Genomic DNA, 6,181 nt, shown 5'->3' with positions numbered 1-6,181 from the left:
GAGCAGAGCAGAGCGCAGCAGAGGGGCACAATCCCCCCTCGCCCTGCTGGCCACGCTGCTGGGGATGCAGCCCGGGATGCCGGGGGCTCGCTGGGCTGCCGGCGCACATTGCCGGCTCATGATGAGCTTCTCAGTGGAGTGAGCTGTTGCTGTTGGAGAAGAAAAAGGAGAATTTGAGCTTGTTCCCTGTTTTCCCTCCCTTGGGTCCTCTCTGCCTAGTCTCATCTCACCCATGGCCCTGTTCCCGGCTGTGGGTCAGTGCGATGCCCCGGGCACTGGCCGAGGTGCATCGATGCTCTCACGAGCAGAGTAACCTCCTCCGTGCTTTCCATCGCCCCGCTTGGGACCTGCAAAGTTTTGCATTCAGAGCCGCCGTCGCCGGCCCCGTGTGTGCAGAGGGAAAGGAGGCGACCGCCACGTTTGCATGGTGGCCACGTGTTTCCTTGCTCCCGGGACCGGGATTTGCATCCATGGTCCTGCTCTGCTGTCCCGCGTCCCGCCTGCATCGCCAGCTGCCAGGTCCCAGCGAAACACGAGCTTACGACTGTTTTACCCCCTCCCCCCCGCCCAAACGCTCCCCATCCCGAAGATGTGATTAATGCGAGTGACTCAGCTCCCTGTTTTTAACTTCATCTGTGAGGCCTCCCCACTTTTCACCCCTCGCCCCCGTGTCAAAGCCCGCCAGGGGAATACTGGGAACCTGCACTTTGTCTTCACCGGTTAAGGCGTTTTATAGGCTTTGCGTTTCTCATTCATCAAGAGAAGGATATATTAAAGTAAATCTGATGTTCTGGAGGTGCAACACGAGGAGTCGTTTTAGATGGAAAGAAAAAAAGAAAAAATTACATACAAAACTTTCCCCTTAAGTTTTAAACCAGTTATTGCAAAATCTGGGATTTGCTGCATCGGAATAAGATAGTCAAGACTGAGCAAAATCCGTTAAAATTCATTCAGTCCAAAATATAATTGTTGTGTGCCTATTTGTCCATTATATTAAAGATACGAAACGGGACTCGTCACCACCGTGAATGTTCCCAGTGTTGCAACAAACACTTTGAATTTCCTCGTTCTCTCCTCTTCCCAAAGACAGGGAACGCACAGTGCAGGCTTAAGCTTTGAACAGGCTTTTATCTTAGATACAACGCTACAAATTTTTAGGAAATTCTGGCTTGGAATAACACGCTTTCTTCTTGTGCCTTTTCTGCTGAAACCTCCTGTCCTCTGAACGCAGAAAGTGAGCAACGAAGAAGGTGTATTCACGTATCTGAGCTCTGTCTAAAAAAAACCATTCTTTCCAGCACAATTCCAGTCTTTTTTTTGTTTGTTTGTTTTTGAGAGAGAGAGAGTTCCTTTTTCCTGATGAAGGACATGATTGCTTTAATCTGTATTTAAGATGGTTTAAGTCTAGGCCATCAAGTGTCGTTGAGATAAGGCTGGCACGTTCATAATAGATGGGTTTGGGTCCTGCGGAGCTTGGGTTGGCGAGTGCGGATGGATCGGTGTTTGACCGTGGGTTTCCGAGCAGTTGAGATGTTCAGGTATTTAAAGTCTTTGGGGATTATTTTTTTTTTTTAATGGAAAACACAGTTTTTGCAAGCGAGAAAGCAGCCCTCCCTCTGGAAACCCCAGGATCAGCCAATTCCCTCGGGACCTGCACAGACAAAAACATCGGCCGGGTATTTTCCTGTGCGGCGGTGCAGCCAAATTGCTGAGCTCTGGGGACAAACCTGGGGCTGGACCAGTTTTGCCGAATCAAGTTTCGACTGGTGACGATTTGCTTGTTAATCCCGGCCTGGAGGCTTGGGTCTCTGCTTGTTCCAGGTATCCCAGGGTTTTGATGGAGAAGGGAATCCGTAGGGAAATTCTGCCCTCGGTTTGCTCGCTCGTCCCCGAGGCTCGGCCGCGAGCGGTGCCGGGGTCTGCGCTCTCTCGGCACCGGTGGCTTCCAGCAGCCGAGGATCACTTGCTCCTTCCCAGCTCTTTGCCTGTCTCCTGTGGATTGCTGCGCCCTGGAAAAGTTAAAGACAGCTGTGAAAGGGGGGTTCAGAGGCAACGAGGGGGGTTCAGGGGCATCAAGGGGGTTTCAGGGGCATCAAGGGGGGCTCAGAGGCAGAAAAGAGGGTTTTAGGGGCATCAAGGGGGCCTCAGGGCATCAAGGGGGGCTCAGGGCATCGAGGGGGTTTCAGGGGCATCGAGGGGATTTCAGAGGCAGAAAAGGGGGTTTCAGGGGCGGGGCTCAGGGCAGCAGGGGGGGTTCAGAGGCAGCAGGGCACCAGCAGAGCCGGTGGGAAGTCGCTGTGCCTGCTCCAGGCTGGGGCACATGTCTGCGGAGAATAAATCCTGCCCCTCGTCTCTGTGCACCCGTCCATTTCTGCCTGGTGCAGACCTCACCCGGGGCCCCCGAAAGCGCAGCGCGGGCAGTGGAAAACCAAGTCCCGTCCGTTCCCCCATCGACTCCCACGCGGGAGGCGGCAAAACCCCCTTTTCCAGCTATAAAACCCCTCCGGTCATACCATCCGCCCTTCTAAACCACGGAGCCCTCCCGTTACTAGGGGGGACTCAGCCCAAACAGCAACGTCACTTGGTGACTTGGGATTTCCATTTCGAGCTGCCGGCGAAGGCTGGGATGAGTCACCAACGCTGGCGTGACAGCCCCGGCCGGGGAGCGAGTGATACTGGGGCTCCCCAGCCAGCACGGGTTGCGTGAGGTTTTTTAATACACTATTCATTCTCTGAAATTGTGTGGTTTTTTTTAAAATAGTGAGGGGGGTTGGAAGCCCATCGGTCCACGCCGTGGTCACGTGCACGCGTTCGTTGCAGCGTGGACGGAGCCTAATTGCTTTGCCCCCCGTCGTTAGCGGCGAGGCTGCCCGCGCGTGGGGCGTTCGCTCTGGCGTACCCAGCGAAAGGAGAAAAGCTCCTAAAGGCTTCCCGGGGAGTATTTGTAGCTGATTTTGGGGAGATATCAGCTGTGATCGGGTCCAGGCACGCTGGACTTTGTACGCACCCACAGCTCGCAGAGAGGCTCCTGGTGATGGGGTTTGAGGAGGGACCGGGAACGCCTGAGATTTTGGGAACCCCAGACTGAAGGGTCCGTCTGCGCCCCTGCGAAGTGCTCTTTTCTGGTTCCCAACGAAGCCGCGATTTTGGTTCATTTTTAGGACGCAAGGAAAGGCCAGATCCCAATTCCAAGAAGTTGGGAGGGGAAAATCCAGCTCTTAGGTGATGCCAACGAGCTGTTCGCGCTCCGCTGGGGCTGCCCGGAGCTGAGCAAACCCCTCAGCCCCAAGGACCAGCGTGTCAGGAGCGTGCGGCATGGCCGGCACCAGCCCTGGCACCGGGAAGGGGCTTTGGCACAGCCGACGCCGGAGGGTGGGGGCTCTTCCCGTGCATCCTCGAGCACAGCCGGCGCTGGCATCCCCTGGCTGCCGTTTGGCCGGGGTTTTGGTGCCGAACAGGATGCTGGCCCCGTGCAGATGTTGTCCTCGCTATACATTGTGCTGGCTATTTACGGCTCCCCTGCTAGGAGACCAGCCTGTGTTTATCCTGGTGATTTGGCAAAGGCACAGCGGCACGGATGAGTCAGGAGCTGGGAGAAGCTGCTTTGCCACATTCCCATTGCCCCACTGCGGAGGTTTTCCCAAGACCGCCTTTCCTCACGCTGTCCCTGCTGCTTGCCCTGGGGGGACCTGGTCCCTGGGATGGGGGAATGATCCCTGGGATGGGGGAGCGATCCCTTGGATAGGGAGAGCGATCCCTGGGATGGGGGAGTGACCCCTGGGATAAGGACAGTGGTCCCTGGGATGGGGGAGCGATCCTTGGGATGGAGGAGCGATCCCTGGGATAGGGACAATGAGCTCTGGGACAGGGGAATGATCCCTGAGATCAGGGAATGATCCCTGGGATGGGTGGAGCGATCCCTTGGATAGGGAGAGCAATCCCTGGGATGGGGGAGCGATCCCTGGGATGGGGGAATGATCTCTGGGATAGGGACAATGATCTCTGGGATGGGAAAATGACCTCTGGGACAGTGGAATGATCCCTGAGATCAGGGAGCGATCCCTGGGATGGGGGGGATGATCCCTGGAATAGGGGGAGTGATCCCTGTGTTAGGGGGAGCGATTCCTGGGATGGGAGAATGATCCCTGGGATGGGGGAGCGATCCCTGGGTTAGGGGGAGCGATCCCTGGGATGGTGGAATGATCCCTGGGATGGGGGAGCGATCCCTGGGACCCATCCCTGGTGCTGGAGGCAGCGCAGCGCGGAGCAGCCAGCCCAAGGTGGGGCAGAGCAGGTTTCCCGGATCCTCCCAGCAATCAGATCCATCACAAACCCCCGCAGTGCCTCTTTTGCCTCAGTTTCCCCCAGCCATAAAGGTGTCGCAAGGCAGTTTCGGGGGCAGTATTTCCCCAGCCTGGTGGCAGGGTTGCGGGGCAGCAGGCTGGCGTGTCCCCTGGCTCCCCGGCAGCAGGCGGGGGAAGAAACCCGGGGATTTGCAGACGTGTGAAAAGATTTATAGATGGGGCATGAGCCTGCGAGCTCCCCCGAGTCCGCACCTTGTCTGGGGTGGGGCGGCTGCGATTCGGAGGCCGGGAAGGAGGGGAACACCCAGTTCTCCCACTGCCTCCATCCAACCCGGGTTTCGGACCCGGCCGGCGGGGTCAGGCGAAACCAAAGGGTGGTTCCTAAAATGCATCTTATGGGCTTTGGCTTCTGGGAGAGGGTGGGCAACCTTCTGCCCGAAGCTTCTCGCCTCCCCTCGGCTCCGACGGCTTTTCCGGAGGGAGAACCCAGAGCTGCCAGGTTTCTGGGCTGAGGTTTGGGGGCAGAGCGAAGGGGAGCCATCGCGGATGCCGGGCGCTGCTCTGCAGGGCTGACCCTGATCCTTCTGCGGGGACCGGCCGCCCCGAGGGTCTTCAGCCCTGGCCCTTTTCGAAGCCACCGCGGCAGCTTTGCAGGCTGGTGTCTGTGTCTGTGCTGAGTACAGTCAGAGCAGGTCCAACTTTCCATTAACATTTGGATTTTCTGGCAGCTCAGCTGCAATTTTCTTTTTCTTTTTTTTTTCTTTTTTTTTTTTTTTTTCCCCCTCCTTCCTGCTTTTAAAAGCTAAAAATAAAACGTCTTGAGGCCCCTTTTCCCTCCATCTTTTCTCTCGAGACATTTGTTTCTTGAGGATTTGGTGCCTCTGTTGTGTTTTCTCCTCTTGGCTTCGACAAATGCTTGTTTTTACACCCGACTCTCCCAGCACAGGGGATCATATCCTGCGGGACGCTGCGCCCACGTCCCCTTGGCCTCACCCCGCAGGGTGGATCTCTGCTTCCCTTTTGGCTGGCGGAGAATTTGGGATCTTTTAGGCTCTAGCAGGCAGGATGGGGAGACCAGTGAAACCCTCCGGGGAGGAGGAGGAGGAGGAGGAGGAGGAAGGTCCCCGTTCGTCCCCTCGCTGGGAGAGGTGGGAGTGACGCAGCTGCCATCAATTTTTTTTTATTTTCAGCCCAGCGCCAGCTGGAGTCCGAGAGGCTGCGGGGGCTGGAACGGGGATCCCAAGGGCTTCCGTGGACAACGGTGGTGGGCACAGGGGGTCCCGGCGCGGGAGAGCGCTCGCGTGCGTGCCGACGTCTCGTCTGGAGGCCGTCGCCTGCGGAGTCAGGGCTGCGTTTTGAAGGGAGGTGGGGGAGATGCTCGGCTCCCGGAGAGCCGTGTCAGGCGGGCTCGCCGGACGGAGGAAAGGAAAGGACGGGGCAGAGATTCGGCGCACCCCTCTCCCTCCTGCGAAAGCGCTGCCAAACTCAGCCCGGCCGGTGAGCGCCGAGCTCCCGGCTCTGCTCCTCCCCGGCGCAACGCAGAGCTGAGCACGGGAGGCTTTTAAGGAAAAAGGGATTTGTCCTCGATTCTTCTGAGATTTACCGCGGGGCTTTCTAGGCTTCACTGCGTTTTGCCCTGAGCCCCGGGTCCCTCCAGTCCCTGGAGAGGGTGTATCTGTCACCACTGCGAGGGCACACGTGTAACCATCTAGTCTCAGCATTTTCCCCTCCGTATTTCACTTATAAACGGTACCGATGTCCCCTAACGAGTCGTCGGAGGCTTCAGGATGTGCCCGGCGCTGCACGTGCCACGAGCCCCGTCCCAAAGAGTGACCCCCGGCTGTACCCAAGTCTCTGCAGCCACCACGGCCAGCACA

The sequence above is a fragment of the Charadrius vociferus genome, unplaced genomic scaffold (genome assembly GCF_000708025.1).
Source record: "Charadrius vociferus isolate BGI_N301 unplaced genomic scaffold, ASM70802v2 scaffold1158, whole genome shotgun sequence".
NCBI classification, from domain to species: domain Eukaryota; kingdom Metazoa; phylum Chordata; class Aves; order Charadriiformes; family Charadriidae; genus Charadrius; species Charadrius vociferus.
Note: the sequence above shows the minus strand (reverse complement) of the source record.